Source organism: Chrysemys picta, chromosome 3, assembly GCF_011386835.1.
Source record: "Chrysemys picta bellii isolate R12L10 chromosome 3, ASM1138683v2, whole genome shotgun sequence".
NCBI lineage: Eukaryota > Metazoa > Chordata > Testudines > Emydidae > Chrysemys > Chrysemys picta.
The window spans coordinates 93,450,222-93,467,596 of NC_088793.1; the positions used below are offsets into that span (position 1 = coordinate 93,450,222).

The window sequence follows — 17,375 nt, forward strand, 5'->3', positions numbered from 1 at the left end:
GAGTCAACCCTTGAAAAAGAAGTGCTTGTTGTAGTAATCTTGAAACAAACTGAATTTATGCCAGGGATACATTATGAAAAGCAGTTTAAGAAATGTATAATAACATAGCTGATCCCTTCCCCTCCTCCGCCCCTACCCATTTGTGTGTTCATTCACCTGTTGCATGTTCTCTAATTGCTAGATGTGTCTGAGGCAGGGACTGTACAGTTCTTGGTGAAATGGGATCCTGAGTCTTTTGTGGGGTCCTTAGGCACACCTACAATAGAAATAACAGTAAGCACAGGCAGTTTTACAGATTCATGTGTGAGGGAAAAGTATTCTCTGAAGAACAAAAACCGACTCCTACAGCGAGAGACATGGATTTGTAAAATCCATGCTTCAAGCTTTATCAGCCTGTTTCACCACCTGAGCAGCATTTCACAGGGCTGTTTGGCAGGCATGTGATGTGCATCAGCCTTATAAAGCTCTCTTTCCCCTACTGCTTTATATTTTAAGAATAGTCAAACCACAATAGATGCTGAAACTTTTACATTAATTTGTAAAAGTCCACCTCTTCCTCTGCAAATGTGGATATCTTTTTGCTATTCCTTTCTCCCCTCCACTCCCTCTTCAAATAACTACAGGCTCCCACCCAGCTGCCCTACATTACCATGATTTCTCTCCTAACAACTGGCCCCTTACCAATTTGTCTTCTTCCCCTGTGATGCTTGCCTTTATCTTCTCCTCCAGAAACCCTCATCTATGACTTCACTCCACAACTTTTCTCTTGGGAGCTCTTGTAAAAATTCTGTCCTCCTAACTGAAAGGAGGGCTTCCCTGCCTCTGATGGAATTAACTTTGTCTCCGGCTACAGCTACCTCAGCCAGTCAAGGTATGACATATTCCTGAGGGATCATAAAAATAGTTGAGAAGGGCAATTTTTTTTTTTTTTTTGCCTCTGGTTCCATCTGCTAATTCCAAGTAGATATTTTTCAACAAAATAGTTCCCAGTGGAGGGAAAGACCTTCACTTCACTCCCATCCCCCAACCTCCATACACAGTTTTCACTTCAAATTGTATTGGCTGAACACAGCTCTACTAATGTTACACAATATTCCATGTGTGCTACACACACATCTCTGTGCCTGAGCCACAGTGCCAGCTAGGAGATATAGTCCTTTAGGCTCATGCACTAAGCTCTGGAGAGCCTAATTCAGTCCCTGGTTGACAGTCATTGCACTCACATGCTCAGTATATTTGATCATGTGCACTTAATATAAGCTGGTTTGCCAAGTGGTGTTGCCTCTCTCCTTTTTTATGAAAAAGCATTTGTATTTAAATGCAGACAGTAATGCATAGATTCTTCAGCCCTCACCCTTTTTTTCCTGCAGAACACACATCCCCCCCAAAGGCTAAAGGGAATTTTTTTATAAAAATGCTGGCAGCATATCAGTGATAAGAAGTGGAATCAAAGAAGAGGATTTGTTCTTTAGTGGTAGATGATATTGTGGTACAGGACTGGGCTGGGAAAACTGGATGGGGAGGGAAAGAAATGAGTAGTGAGATGGCTTATACAGGAATGGGGTTTCATTGAAATGTAAAAGGTTTCGTTGTGGATTTTATTTCTCTGCCACCATGTTCAAACTTTTAAGAAAAAAAAACCACAGGTGTGTTTATTCAGACGAAGCTGGAATAGATAGAAGTTTGGATCTTTTGGGATTACTAGTCTATCTTTCCCTATTTGCATTGCATTCAGGTAGTAGGTAGAAAGACTAAATAGCCCCAAACCCTGTAGCCATTTATGAGAACATATTTCCACCAGTGTGATTTTCTTTTCTTCAGTCAAAGCTGGAAGGAGATATTCCCTCAGTGTGAATTTAAAAAACCTGGCAGTAATGTGACCCAGTGGCTGTAAACATTTCTGCCACCTGTATTCAAATGGAATTTCTGATGTCTTGTTTTCATCTCTGCTAGTGGTGTATCTTCCCTTAAGACAATATTTAATCAGACTTATAATGAAAATGATAATGTGGTCTTGGTTTATTTATGGGGTACATTTCTATGTGGCTGAGAGAGGTTTTTTTGTATTATTAATCGAACCCCAGCTGTTAATGTAGCTAAAACCCTACAAACTATATTTCTACAAGAGCAAAGTGCTTCTATAGCCATAAACAAAATTTGCCAATATAATACAGACTAATAAAATGCAATTTATTTAATTGGAGGTTTTGGTGTGGATCACAAAACAGATAAAGAAGCCAGGAAATGCTGGGTCAAAGCAGGATGGATAGGATTGAAATTTTTCCACAGGTATTTGCAACAAAAATGGACATTTTCACCAAATTCCACAGTGTCACCAGACCAACTGAAAGAGCTCGTTTAGCTAAGAATTGAATTGGTTTTCATACATTCCCAGGGCTTTCCTTTTTCACGGTGTAATGTGTTTTCAGACACGTTGGGCCAGACTGTACCCTTTTATGGGCTAACATCTATTCTAGAGCTGTGCAGTGTAGTTGTGGTTGAATGGGGCAGACGAGGGGGAGGGGAGAGAGATGGATATTCTTTTAAAACAAATACCTGCTGTGCAAGCTGGAGTATGTTGTCAGCCAAGTGCTGACAGGTAGATGGGGATTCTGCTCTGGTGCATTCAGGGAAAGGCGTGCATTTGATTTCCAAATGTTTATATATAGCTCTCTATCTATAGCTTCTGAGAGGGTAGATTCTTAAGAGCTGAACCTTTTTAGTCATTATCATCACTTATTTGGTAAGTACCTAGGGACTTACCAGAAAAGAGGGGCTAATTCCACTTACCAGGAAAACCTAACATCAACATGCCCTTTAGGTGGCGTAATAACTTTTTGTCTCCTTTTCTTTCAGCACATAGTTGTGTTGAAGTTGCTGGGAGTTGAACTTGGTCTCCTTTTCTGCTCTGTAGCAGTGAAGGGGGAAAGATACGGAAGTGAACTTTCTGTCCCTATCCTAAACCTCTGATGAGACAACAGAGAATTCTACACCATTGGCTATTAATTTACTGCACACACATGCTCTAAGTAGTTGCAGTATTAACAACTGTGCATTTGTTAGCTGGGGCAGTTCCAATGAGGTAGGGGTGGTATGTCAACTATGCAAGTAAAAAGGGTGTGTGTGTGTGTGTGTGTGTGTGTGTGTGTGTATGTGAGAGAGAGAGAGAGAGAGAGAGTGAGACTGAGACTGACGTGTGAGATGGGATGAGGACAATTCTTTCAGCTTTTGTAACTCCTATTGAAACAATGATATCCATGGGAATTGGGTACAGGATGGGTTTTCTGAGCTGCACATATAATGGATTCATTAGGGATTCATTCCGAGGAGTTCGGTAAACCCTCCCATCCAAGTGGAGAGAACTGGGTTTATCATCTTTCTATCATAAGAGTAAAGCTTGTCTGTGCAGGAGACAGCTTTCTCAGGGTCTGTTCCAACACTGTGACATGAACTCGCCCAGAAGATTGATCCCAGGCAAGGTAACGATTCAGCTGACAAGGGATTTGCTTAATAAAGAACTAATGGTGGGTAATGTTAATGTTAATGCAAATCAACATGGGTTTATGGAAAATTGTTTCTATCAAACTACCTTGATATCTCTTTTTGGATGTGATTATAAGTTTGGTTGATAAAGGTAATAGTGTTGACATAATATACTGGTACTACATCACATTTCAATTAAAAAAACCCTAGAACAATATACAATTAACATGATACACATTAAATGGATTAAAAACTGGTAACAGGTCTCAAAAGGGAATTGTAGATGGGAAATTGTCATCAAGTGGGGTCCTGCAGGGATCAGTTCTTATCCCTACATTATTTAACATTTTTATCAATGACCTGGAAGGAAATATAAAATCATCACTGACAAAGTTTTGAGATGATGAAAAATTGAGGGAGTGAGAAGTTTGAAAAGGACAGGTCACTGATTCAGAGCAATCTGGATCGCTTTGTAAATTGGGCCTAAGCAAACAGTATGTTTTAATATGGCTGAATACTGGACTGAAGAGCTCAAGGATCTGAATGTGGAGGAGGCTTGGAATCATTTTAAGTCAAAGTTGCAAGGACTGTTTGGAACCTGCATCCCAAACAAGGCACACACACAAAAAAATAACCTCATGGGAAGGGGTGCAAACCAAACTGGATTAACATGCATCTCAAACAGGTTATCAAGAGAAAGGAATGGAATGGAAGAAGGGATGGATCAGTAAGGGAAGCTAACTCTTGGAGGTCAGGAAGTGCCAGGATAAAATGAAAGTAAAGGTATAAAGTAAAGGGTAAAGGTAAAGCTCTGCCAAAAGCCAAGCAGAGCTGGACCTAGCAAAGGAAATTAAAAACAATATAGCCATATAAATGAAAATAAAATGAGGAAAGAAGTGGGACTGCTAAATACTGAGGACAGGGAAATTACAGATAATCTAGGCATGGCCCAACATCTAAATGAATACTTTGCCCTTATTACAAATTGAGGTAATGAGGAGCTTGTGGGTAGTGGCAGAGTACGAACAAGGATATGGAAGTAGAAATTACCACATCTGAGGTGGAAGCCAAACCGTTGAATACAACCAAATCAGGGGGCACAGATAATCGTAATCCAAGAATACTAAAGGAACTGGCACATGAAACTGTAAGACCAATAGCAAGGATTTTTAATGAATCCATAAACTCAGGGGTCATGCCCTGTGACTGGAGAACTGAAAATATAATACCTTTATTTAAGGAAGGGCGGGAGAGGGAAATGATCCAGGAAACTATAGGCCTGTTAGTTTGGCCTCAGTTGTACGTAAGGTCTTACAACAAATTTTGAAAGACAGAGTAATTAAGGCAGTAGCGGATTAATAATTTTGCCGCCCCTAGGCCGGGAAATAATTACCGCCCTGGCCCCTCCCTGACTCCACCCTTTCTCCGCCCCCATTCCAACCCCCTCCCAAAGTCCCCACCCCAACTCTGCCCCCTCCCTTCCCCTATTGGATCCCTTCCCCAAATCCCCGCTCCCGGCCCTGCCTCTTTCCCCAGCGCGCGGCGTTCCCCCTCCCCCCCCTCCCTCCCTCCCTGCCCCGCGAAACAGCTGTTTCGCAGTGCAAACGCTGGGAGGGGAGAGAAACAGGACGCGGTGGCGTGCTTGCAGAGGAGGCGGAGGTGAGCTGGAGCAGGGGGCATGGAGGGGAGCTTCCGCCTCTACAAATTTGTCGCCCTAGGCAATAATACAGCGTTGAATTAAGGGCATAGAGTTAAATGGTATTAGAATAAAATACAACATGGTTTTACAAAAGGTAGATCATGCAGACCAACTTCTTTTTCTTTGGGAAAATAATTGATTTTCTAGAGAAAGGAAATGCAATAGAACTAATCCATCTCAATTTCAGTAAAGCATTTGATAGTTTCACATGGGAAATTAATAGTTAATTTGGAGATGAGGATTAGTGCAATAATTAAAAGGTGGGTAAGGCATTGGTTAAAGGGGAATCTACAATGGGTCATACTGGAAGGTTAATTGTGAGGCTGAAGGGAGGGTACTAATAGAGTTTCTCAAGGATCAGTCTTGGGACTGATTTTTGTTAATGTCCTAAGGTATTGCCAATGTAGAGGAGGACTGGAATATCACACCAGAAGATTTGGATGACATTGAAAACTGGAGTAATAGAAATGAGATGAAATTTAGTACTGCAAAATTCAAGGTCATGCACTTAGGGACGAACAAGAGTTTTTCCTATAAGCTGGGGACTTGCCAGTTGGAAGAGACAGACCAGGAGAATTGTACTGGTCAATCACAGGAGAACTATGAGCCACCAGTGTGGTTTGGCCATGAAAAGGGCTAAGGTAATCCTAGGATGCATCAGGTGAGGTATTTCCCTTTTGAGATAGGGAAGTGTTATTACCATTCTACCAGGCATTGGTGAGACATCATCTGGAATACTATGTGCAATTCTGGTCTCTCATATTTAAGAAAGCTGAATTCAAACTGGGACAGGTGCAGAGAAGGGCTACTAGGACTACTAGGATGATCCAAGGAATGGAAAACCTGCCTTTCGAGAGGAGACTTAAGGAGCTTAACTTGTTTAGCTGAACAAAATGAAGGCTGAGTGGATAGATCTTGTTATCCCTCTATTTGTAGAGAGCAAAAACCAGGTAGGGAGAGGAGTTATTTAAGGTAAGGGCCAATGTGGACACAAGAACAATGGATATAAACTGGCCATCAACAAGTTTAGGCTTGAAATTAGATGAAGATTTCTAATCATCAGAGGAGAGAAGTTCTGGAAAAAGCTTTTCAAAGGGTGTGTGTGTGTGCAAAAAAACCTAACTTGTTTCAAGACTGAGCTTGATAGGTTTATGGAGGGGGTAGTATGATGATGTTGCCCACAATGCCATATGTCCTATCCTCCTCTGCTATTAGCAAATATCTCCAAAGGCCAGTGATGGGACACAAGATGCAGAGAGCTCTAAGTTACTACAGAGAATTCTTTCCTGGGTGTCTTGCTGGTGGATCTCACAGACATGCTCAATAATTGATCTCCATATTTGGTGTCGGAAAGGAATTTTCTGCCAGAGCAGGCTGGCAGAGACCCTGGTGTTTTCTCACCTTCCTTTGCAGTCAGGGTCATGAGTGACTTGGTGAGTTAAACTAGAGTAAATGGTAGATTTTCTGTAACTTGAAGTCTTTAAATCAAGATCTGAGGGTTTTAGTAACTCAGCCAGAGGTTATGAGCCTATTGCAGGAATGGGTGGTGCTCTGTGGCCTACAATGTGCAGGAGGTCAGACTAGATGATCATGATGGTTCCTTCTGGCCTTAAAGTCTATGCATCTGTAAATGTAGCTGTACACAACTGAAAACAAATAATGTAGGCCATACTTACAGGATGAGGGGCTCTATCCTGGGAAGCAGTGACTCTGAAAAAGACTTGGTCTTGGTGAATAATCAGCTGAACATGAGCTCCCCAATGTGACTCTGTGGCCAAAAGGGCTAATATGGTCCCAGGATGCATAAAAAGAGGAAACATGAGTAGGAGTAGAGAGATTGTTTTACCTCTGTACTTGGCATTGCTTCAATTGCTGTTAGAATACTGTGTCCAGTTCTGGTGCCCTCAATTCAAGAAGGATGTTAATAAGTTGGAGAGGGTTCAGAGAAAAGCCACAAGAATGATTAAAGGAATAGAAAACATGCCCTGTAGTGATAGACTCAAAGAGCTCAATCTATTTAGCTTAAAAAAAAGAATGTTAAGGGGTGATTTTATTAGAATCTACCAGTACCCACTTGGGGAACACATATTTGATAATGGGTTCTTTGATTTAGCAGAGAAAGGTATAAAACAATCCAATGGCTAGAAGTTGAAGCTAGACAAATTCAGACTGGAAATAAAGAGTACATTTTTGACAGTGTGGGTAATTAACCATTGGAACAATTTACTAAGGTTTTTGATGGATTCCCCATCACTGATAATTTTTAAATCACGATTGGATGTTTTTTTCTAAAAGATCTGCTCTAGGAATGATTTTGGGGAAGTTCTATGTTGTATAGAAGGTTATATAGAAGGTCAGACTAGATGATCACAATAGTCACTTCTGTCCTTGGAGTCTATGAAATCTTGGTTGGGGCAAAGGCCTGATCTTCTGGCTTCTCATCCTCATTGGTAATTTGAAATATATCCTGTACATGTTGCTTCTAGAAACTTTGCTAAATTGGGTTCTGTGGTTAAGGCATAGAACCGGGACTCGGGATATCTGAGTTCCATTCCTGTCTTTGCCACAGACTTTCTGCATGACCTTGGACAAGTCATTAAGCTCGTTGTGCTGATGTCTCACCTTCTGCATCTCTGAAATAGGGATCATAATATTTATCCACTTATAGGAGTACAGAGAGTGAAAACACCTGGTTTCCTGCCAACTCATCCTAGTTCCTTAGCAACCTGCTTGGAAGAGTATGCAGGAGTCCCAGATCACAGACTTGCAGCTCCTCAGCAGCCTGGTCTTCCAGGCTTCTGTCACCTCAGGAACAGGGGGTCCCAGCACCCACCTCCTCAGCAGCTTGGGCTCCCAGAGTGTCCAACCTTGCTGGCTCCAGGTAGACTGCCCTGGGGCTTGGAACAGGCAGACTGCCCCAGAGATGGGTCCCTCAGGGTGCCCAGGGTACCCTGCTCTGGGGCATCCCACCAGACAAACTGCCCCAGAGCCAGGGCTCCTTTCACTTCTGCAGAGAATTTCAACATTTTGGGTTTTCATTCCAATTTTGAATTAAACTTATTTTCAAAATAATTAAATCCTCCATTCAATGTAATTACTTTTCTCCGCCCAGCTATATTCAGGGGCGTTTTGAGGCTTAATTAATGAATTTGTGCAAATGATTTTGAGATTATGTGATTATAATCCTCTCTGCCTTCATTTATTTTATTTGGTTTCAGTTAGCATATGTCTTGTTGTTAATAAACTTGTTTTATTTTAATCTAAACCAACCCACTGTTGTGTTCGACTTGAAGTGATTGTTAACTCCAGTTAAAGTGGCAAGCTGCTGGATATTGTCTCTTTAAAGGAGCAAACAAGCCTTATTACAGCTGAGTGGTCCAGTAGAGGGCTGGACATTTCAGGGCAGGTGCTTTGGGGGAAATTTGGGACTGAAAGCATGTTGGGGGTCATCTTGTCAGGTGTAACTAAAGCTGGTGGGGCTGCTGTGCTGTGGCAGGCTGCGGGAGTCAGAAGCACTGAACCAAGGCCACAGAGCACACAGACACTCAAGATACCGCATGCTTGTCTCCTGGCTGTTGATGTCTGGGATGTGAGCCACAGCAGCAGACCATTTAAGGCACCTAGGATACAGAGAAGATGGTGACACAACCCCTTATTGGTCTGGATTGTACCCCAAAATGCGACACCTGCCTGTATCTCAGTGCAGAGCTATAGCCTTACTGTGTAGCTTTGTGGCCACTTGTTGTAACAGATATGGTAATTTTCTGTAATATTCTGGAGAAATTTTATTTAATTGAGTTGAACCTTATCGAATAAAGTTTTTGTATCATTGTGGGCCAGGGAATGTATGTAATTCCAGGGGGTAGGGAGACCACAGCTGTCCGGGAACTAAGAACAGTGTGGTGGTGATTAGGAAAATTCAGTCAGGTTGTAACACTCCAGAGGCTCACATATACTGGTTCAAACTGGATTCTCCAGAGACCAATGATCAGAGAAAGGACTTTTGGTTAAATAGCCTAAGTTAAACCTGACTCTGGGCCTTCTTTCTGATGCAACAAAAGGACAGGACCTTCTGTGTAAAGGGAGCCTGAATCCTTTCTGGGAAGTGCTGGAAGGACTTGACCCAGTCTGGGTGCTTGTTCTGTGTTGAACTTGTGACCACAGGAAAATTCCCAAGTGGGGTTTGAAGGACTGTTCACCAGACAGAGCTCTTGGTGGAGTTGGAAGTGATCTCTGGTAAGCTTATTAGCTTGTGTGTAAGTTCATTTATTGTTTTAATGTTTCCTCTGTTGTGCTTTTACCTTAAGAATAAATGGGGCGCATAGAAAGAACTAGGTGGTAATTTAATTCTGGCAATTGCTTCGTTTACCATCTCTGAGCAGAAAAGTAAAGCAGGCCTGCATAGGCAGTCTGACTTTGCTGGGGAATTCACAGTGTACGCAGGGAGCTGTGAATCCAGGAAATACCCAAGTCAGGAGGGAGAGGAGTTTGTCTCCGCCCAAGATAAATCATGGCTGAAGAACCGGGACCCCAGAGTGGGAGCCCTTGCTGGAGTATTGAGGGGGTTACATGTGCCATTGCCCTGAACTTTTACACTTGTAACTTATTGTGTCACTGGTATATCAGTCTATATGGGTTTGACCCTGCAGTCCTGCACAGGGAAAACTCCCTCTGGGAGTTTTGCCTCTATGGTCAGCACAGAATCTGACTGCAGAATTGACACCCTTATATATTTTCTCAGAAAAGGATGCTGTTGGAACACTTGGAGTACACTTATGCTACATGTGGTTATTTAGACACCTGGGACCAATGGGATAATTAATTAAACCCCCCAGTAAAAATATGCATGAACAGTAGATAATGTAGGGCTTAATGACCCTGGAAATTAGAGCAGCGGAAGACACTATGATATTTCTCTCTGCGGAGTCATGCTTGGACTCTGCTTCTGTGCCAAGAGTCAGATTTTTCTCAGTGACTCGTCTGTTTCCAGAAGTAGAGCTACCAAACCTGCCAGCCTCAAGGATAAGGAGTTAAGCAAGAGTGTGAATGCCACACTGCAGGGAGCCTGTATGCTGTCCAAGCTAGAATTTAAACTGAAATTTTCCAGGAGATAGACCCCAATCAAGGTCAAAGATGAAAGTATAAATTGCTTCTATACGTGCTATGCATACAATCTGCCTTAGTGACCTGGCATGAAGCTTCCTTTCAAATGAAATTTCTCAATTAAGGAAATAGCTTTTCCTGGCAAGCTGAGCATTATAATTTTCCACAGAAGCTTCTCTCTTAGCATGAACACAATGATACATTATTGGAGTAAATTCCTCATTCATTAACTCCAAACTGAAAATCCCCTAGTAATGCTGCATTTCAAAACAGACTCAAATGGTTTCTTCTGTCTGTATAATGCAAATGTACTATAGCACATACAGCACAGGAGACTTATACATGAGGCAGGCATATCACTGAATGCCCCTAAGGACTCCAATTCCCAAACAGCACTTAGATCAGAATTCACTATTCATTCCCATTCATCATTAGTAGGTCTCTCCATGACTCCTAGACTCCAGGAACTAGTACGCTGTTAAGTTTTATCAGCTGCTTTAAAGAGAACCCAGGCAGGCTAACACTAGCGTTGCCAACTTTCTAATCACACAAAACGGAACACCATAACCCCGCCCCTTCCCTGAGGCTCCACCCCTTCTCTGACCCTTTCCCTAGGCCCTGCCCCCACTCACTACATTCCCCCTCCCTTGGTGGCTCGCTCTCCCGCACCCTCACTCACTTTCACTGGGCTGGGGCAGGGGGTTAGGGTACAGGAGGGGGCAAGGGCTCTAACTGGGGGTGCAAGCTCTGGTGTGGTGCCATAAATGAGGGTGCGGGAGGGACCTCTGGGGTGAGGCAAGCAGTTGAGGTGCAAGAGGGGGTGAGAGCTCTGGGGTGGGGATGGGGATGAGGGGTTTGGGGTGCAGGAGGGGCTCCAGGTTGGGGGGCTCTGGGCTGGGGCAGGGGTTGGGGCATGGGCTTACCTCAGGTGGCTCCTGGTCAGCGGCACAGTGGGACTAAGGCAGGCTCCCTGTCTTGAATCTGGGCTACACAGGTCCAGCTCCTAGGCCAGGGGGACCTGGAGGCTCCGTGCACTGCTCTCGCCCGCAGGCACTGCCCCCTCCAGCTCCCATTGGCCACGATTCCTGGCCAATGGGAGTGCAGAGTTGGTGCTCGGGCTGGGGGCAACGCACGGAGCCCCGTGACCCTACCCTCCCCGCCTAGGAGCCAGACCTGCTGATCATTTCCAGAGCGCAACACAGGGCCAGGACAGGTAGGGACTAGCCTGCCTGAGCCCTGCAGCACTGCCAACCAGACTTTTAATGGCCAAGTAGGCAGTGCTGACCGGAGCTGCCAGGGTCCCTTTTCGACCAGGCGTTCTGGTCAAAAACTGGACACCTGGCAACCCTAGCTAACGTATTAGATAGCAAAAGGATTCATACCACCTTCTTACTCAAAGGCTGTTTCACTTATTTCCATTTCTTTTCTCACTTCCTTCCAATACAATCTTCCATATGTTTGGTGCATGCCCATGCACATTTCCTGAATTCCTCTCACATATCTCTTTCTGTTCCTTTAATACCTCCCAGGATATTATCTCTCTGGTTTTATTTTTTTTTCTTCCTCCTCTTAGTGAATATTTCAGCAGGAGTTTTGTGTGAGTTACTGCATGACGCTGTTGTGGATGCTGTTCATTTTCATTATTCTATTGTTGACGGTACTTTTCTTTCTCTCTAATTTCTAATGAAATCCTTCCTTCCTCCTGCCCTCCACTTCCCTTCTTTAAATACCAAGGGGGTGAGAAGGGAAGATAAATTGGTAAAAATTAATTTCTTTAGTAACAATATGGTGCTTTAGTAGGAACTGCCAACCACCCCACACCCTACCACCACCACCGTGACATAATATAGCAATGAAACCGTTTGATTTTTAGATATGAATTATTTATAGCTAGAGGCAAAACACCACAAGACAATGGAGGATGGGAGTGCATACGTAAGTTCTCATAGGGTCACATAGCAAAGCAGGCTGAGTTTCAGAGTAGCAGCCCACAGCCTTCAGGAAGTTTTATACCTGTTTCACTGCTAGGCCCCAGGGATAAGAGCTTGCCTCTGTGCAAGTGTGGTGGCTTGAAATAAGTCACCACATGGAGAACACCATAAGCCACAATTTTGCACCTTACTGCTTGCCCAGTTGTCATGCTATAAAGAAAGAGAACCATGTCCCCTCCATCATCCTTTGCGTAGCCAGTTTACTAACTGTCAAGGTGCTTTTCCACCTTACACAACTATAATTTTTCACTTAATTCAGAAAAAAACTAATTGCAAACAGCTGAAATAACAGGAATGAGGATCACCTTAAGGAAACATCTGAGCTAAGAAGAACTGTGAACAAGCATTCTCATTTTAGCTTTACCATTGCCCTCAACGTACTTATGTTTTCTTTCTCTCTCCAGCTGAGGGAGTGAGAGGGTGGGGTGAGGAGAGAATCCTCAGCATTTCTACAGGGTTGTTTTTTTTTTTTTTTTTTCCCTGTTACAGTGATAAATCTTCCAGGAGACTAAGAATTCCACTGACAGATTTTAAGGTATCTGCTGCTGACATTCTTTTGCAAAAAGGACAAGTCTTTGAAATATGAATAGACTGTATTTAGGGGAAAAAATAAAATACAAAAATATGGCCCTGTAGCTCTGAATTTCAGTAGCTAATAAAAAATGAGGCATATTATGTCTCTAGTCACTAGTAACTTTCACATTATTGCAAAGCTACAGTTGACCTAGTTCTACTCTGAAATCCCCATAGTTGAAACACCCCATGGCTTCTTAATTGGCATCTATAACATGGCCTCAGTGTCACACCACTGACTGCCCTGGTGAACAGTCAGTACCTACTTCTATCTTCGCTCTGCGATTAAGCTCTCCCTTTCTGATCCCAGGCAATGCCTGAGAAAAGGGGAACATCACTAATCTGGATACCAGAGCCTGCCTGTATTTTAACTTAAAGCTTGTAGGAATAAAACAAGGACATGACATTGTGGGCTAGGGCTGACATACTTATTGCTTTAATGCTATAATGATATAACCTTGTTTCTTTACTTACCAGAAAGGAGCTATTGAGCATTTACTGCTGTGCAAATGGCAGGTAGACCAAAACAAAGTTGAGCTCCTGTCTCCTTTGGAGCCAATCCTCCTCAGATAAACAAGAGACGTTCTAAATATGATAATCCTGGTTTGGTATTACTGACAAAAAAAATTGAAGACATTTGTCCTTGTGCAAAAGCCTGCTGGGGCTGTGTAAGATTATCTCCATTCTTTGGGGCAGTGGGAAAGAAAAAGGTGGAGTCCAAAAGTTAAGGAAACCATCAAATAACTCTGCTCTATACAACTTCTGAAGCTCTCAAAGCACTTTACAAACGCTAAGTCCCAATACTTATCTGAGGTAATTATTATCCCTATTTTGAAGATGAGTGGCAGAGAGAGATCATGTTATTAGCCAAGGTCACACGGAAATTGCTTGATAGAATTAGGTTTCCCAACACCCAGGCCTGTGACTTAGTTACATGACCATCCATTTGCCAAACCATCCATCCCTTCAGAAGCAGAAACTTAACAGCAACTACAGCACTAACAGCAACCAACCCCAGAAATCCCAGGACAAACTATCATATTAAAATGGAGAGAGGTTTTTATTCACCACAGTTCTCTGAATTAATCAACTGCATTCTGTATAATATATGCCTATAGCACTTTGGCTTGTCTTTGCAGTTAGAACTTTTGATGGCAGGTGAGTCTGCATTACCAACAAATACATTGCAGATATCAGCAAGATACATCTCAATGAGCATGAGGTTTGATTTCATAAATACTATGCTGGGGCACTGCTGTCAGATGAAATCCTATTCTTTGGAAGAGTATGAACAATAAATAGTATTTGGTACTTACACATATTTCAGAGGTCACACATCACTAAAATGGAAATTCTGGAAATACAACCTTGATTTCATCTTTTAATTCCCTCTCCAACTTCCTCGTATTCCCTACCTCTCACAGCAATCCTCCCCACAACCTAGGAAGCCCAGTTGCATCCTCCTCCCATGCCAATCCATGCAATTCAGCAGGTTCGGGACATACCGTACTCAATAGCAACATTAAAACTCTCAGTCCCTACCTTATCTAATAACCTGATCATGTTGTATCTGCTTAGCACAAAGGCTCCAGAGAATGAAGGATGAGTTTAGGACTCAAACGCTCACTCCTCAGAGTGGGATGATGTCACACTGTCCCTAGGACCATGGATAGGCCCCCTCACTGGCTCTAAAATTTAAACTTTTCCCCGCATTGTGATGAATTACCTGTGAGCCCAAGCCTGCTTATGCCTGAAAAGTCATCCCTGGGCAGGAGAGTGTAATGACGAGTCATCAGAGTCAATTTCCTGCACATCTTGTGATAGGCCCATAACATTCAACCAGGATTCAGCCAAGACATTGGGAGTGGAGGACAGGAAATGGATCACTAGATGATTGCCTGTGCTATTCATTCCTTCTGAAGCACCTGGCAGTGACCACTGTCGGAAGACAGGGTACTGAGCCAGATGGACCATTGGTCTGACCCAGTTTGGTTGTTCTTATGTCCAATCCATAGGTGAGGACCCATCCTGGTGATCCCAAGGCAGGTATAGAGGCTCCTAAAGGAAGCAATCTCTCCAATCTCTTCAGTGTTACAACCTGGCTGGAAACACTCCCATTTCCTTGTAGTTTTGACAGCCTGCTTGTGTGCCTTTGTCTGTTTCCACACTAGCCCATCCCTGTATCTGTGCCTGCCTCAGCCAGCTGCCCAGTGATGCTGACACCTGTTCATTAATAATGAATGTTTCAAAACTCACTGTTTGGCTTGGGGTCCTAAAGTCTACAGTGTTGGTGGAAATTACCATTTATGGCTTCTTCCTCAGCCTGGCTTTGTAGTACTAAGTAGAGAGAGAAAGGATGGTCTTGTGGTTCAGGAATCTTGAGTTTTTGATTTCGTCTCTGCCACACAGTACCTGTCTGACCTTTGGCAAGATGCTGAATCACTTTGTGCCTCAGTTCTCCATCTTATAAAATGAGGATAATAATACTCCCTTTCTATTTAGATTTTGAGCTCTTCAGAATCTCACTAAGTATACGTACAGCACCAAGCACAATGGTATCCTGATGCTCGTTGGGGTCTCTCTGTGATACTGGAGGCTAATAATAAGAACAGTAAAAAGCATTTACAGCTTGGCATGAAAGACCACAGCACCGAGAAACAAGTTATATCTAAAAACATTTGTAGCTCTACTTGTGCAGTCTCACAAAAAAGTATGTCTTTAGGAAATGTTTTAACCTCCACAGCAGAAAGACTACAGGATTGCTCAAAAGGGCTGTATATCAACTGATTTTCATTATGCCTTCAAAATGCTTGACCAGAAGTAGACTAGATTTCAAATAGCTGATGAGATTACACAGCAACTGTGCCGCTTTCTGACTGGAACTAGTGAAGTGAAAAATACTGAAGCAGCTGTATAAATTTTTTTTTCCACCCCGGCCGAATTGAAATCCATCCCTCACTCCCCACCCACTACGGCTCCCCACGCCAAACACACTGCTGCAGTATATACACCAAATGAAACACCTTAAATATTCAAACAAAAACCATGACACTAATATTGTATCAAGTAGTCTGCAGTTAAATGATACATTTAGAAACTCAAAGCATAACCTCATTCGGGATTTGCAACAGAAAGGCAAACAGCAGGCTGTGCTGTGTGAATGAGCTCCTCTCTCCTTGCCATCTCTGCTACACCGTAGGAGAGCTTATCCATTGCTAGCTATGTGTATGCGCTGGGTATGCACAAGGTGATAAAATCACCCTCTTTCATCAGCAGGAACTCCAGGCTGCTTCCCCAGTAGATAAGACATGGGAAAACAGAGGTCGGGGAGTGTTGGCAGCCCCAGTTTGCACACATGAAAGGGGGCTCATTTAGTTTGTGGCTGAGTAGCTGTCATGAAGTGTACATAAAGCCTCCTCTGCCAGCGAGCTGTTTTGGGTTCCGTCTCCAAGCAGCATTGCTGCAGGAGGTGCACTCTCTTCATTTCTCTCTCATTATTTTAGCAATTACATCTGACCTTCAAGTTCAAGATTTTCCCTTTATCTTTTTTTTAACATTTAGCTTGAAGGTTTTCATGTGCTTTGTTGGGAAATAGACATAGGCACCAGGCCCTTAGTGGTGCTGCTGAGATTACTCTATTTGTAGTCTGTAGAGATTCTTATATTGCCCTCATCATTTCTGTAGCTGAGCACCTTTTAGTCGTGCATTAGGCAACATGACCAATATCTGTCATGTGAGCTTTGTTCTTTCATCCTCTCCCCAGGAGAAGCATTGTGTGGACAGTGTTTGGTTTTGGTAGGGTTTTGTTTTTCTTTGAAATCTATACATTGCTATGTCTCTACCAGAGAAGGTCAGGTTGAAGTGCACCACGTCCTGGCAGCAGAAGATGGTGAGGTTTGTGATGAACCTTGATTCATATATTAAGAAACAAGAATCAGTGACATTCAAGGTGTTTAATGTAGTTCAAGGCATATATGCTGTGACAGGAGGAAAGTAATGGACACCAAGGCATATTGATCTTGGGTGGACTTCCATCAGGCAACTAGGTCACAAGAATTGGTTCTGCATTTTCATAAGGCTGGCCACTGCATTAGTTAGATTTCTAAAGGTGGATAAAACCCTAGCAGAGGAAGCCCTATAAATTATTGATGCTGAGAATTCCTCCCAACCTAGTTCCCAGGAAGCCAACAATATTGACATAAGTGATGCTTATCTGGATAGCAAAAAACACATTCCATACAATTCCAAGTTGCTGCTTGACAAAAATGATCTGCCCCTGGTCTAACGTTGAGTGATCTAGAGCCATCAGACAACAGCACACATATGTTCCTGATGCAATTGACACAATCACTGAGCCAATGTCAGACATGGTATAGCTAGACTAATTCAAGGACTGCATTTTCAAATAGCGGTACTCTGAATTTGAAGAAGACTGCCAAGCTGCAGTGCAGGCAAGAGTGTCAGTGTGTCATTAAATGTCAAAATGGGAACCTAGTGTGGATGAATATTACAACCAATTGCACATG

The 17,375-nt window shown here is 42.9% G+C and overlaps 1 long non-coding RNA gene across 2 annotated transcripts in view; it reads left to right on the top strand.

Annotated features, from left to right (window-relative positions):
* The first annotated feature begins 655 nt into the window (after positions 1–655).
* Positions 656–17,375, top strand: part of LOC135982337 (uncharacterized) — a 97,619-nt gene continuing 80,899 nt past the window's right edge. For both annotated transcript variants that reach the window (XR_010599622.1, XR_010599623.1), the window contains exon 1: positions 656–871. This is a non-coding gene — a long non-coding RNA (uncharacterized LOC135982337). The remainder of the gene's footprint in view (positions 872–17,375) is intronic.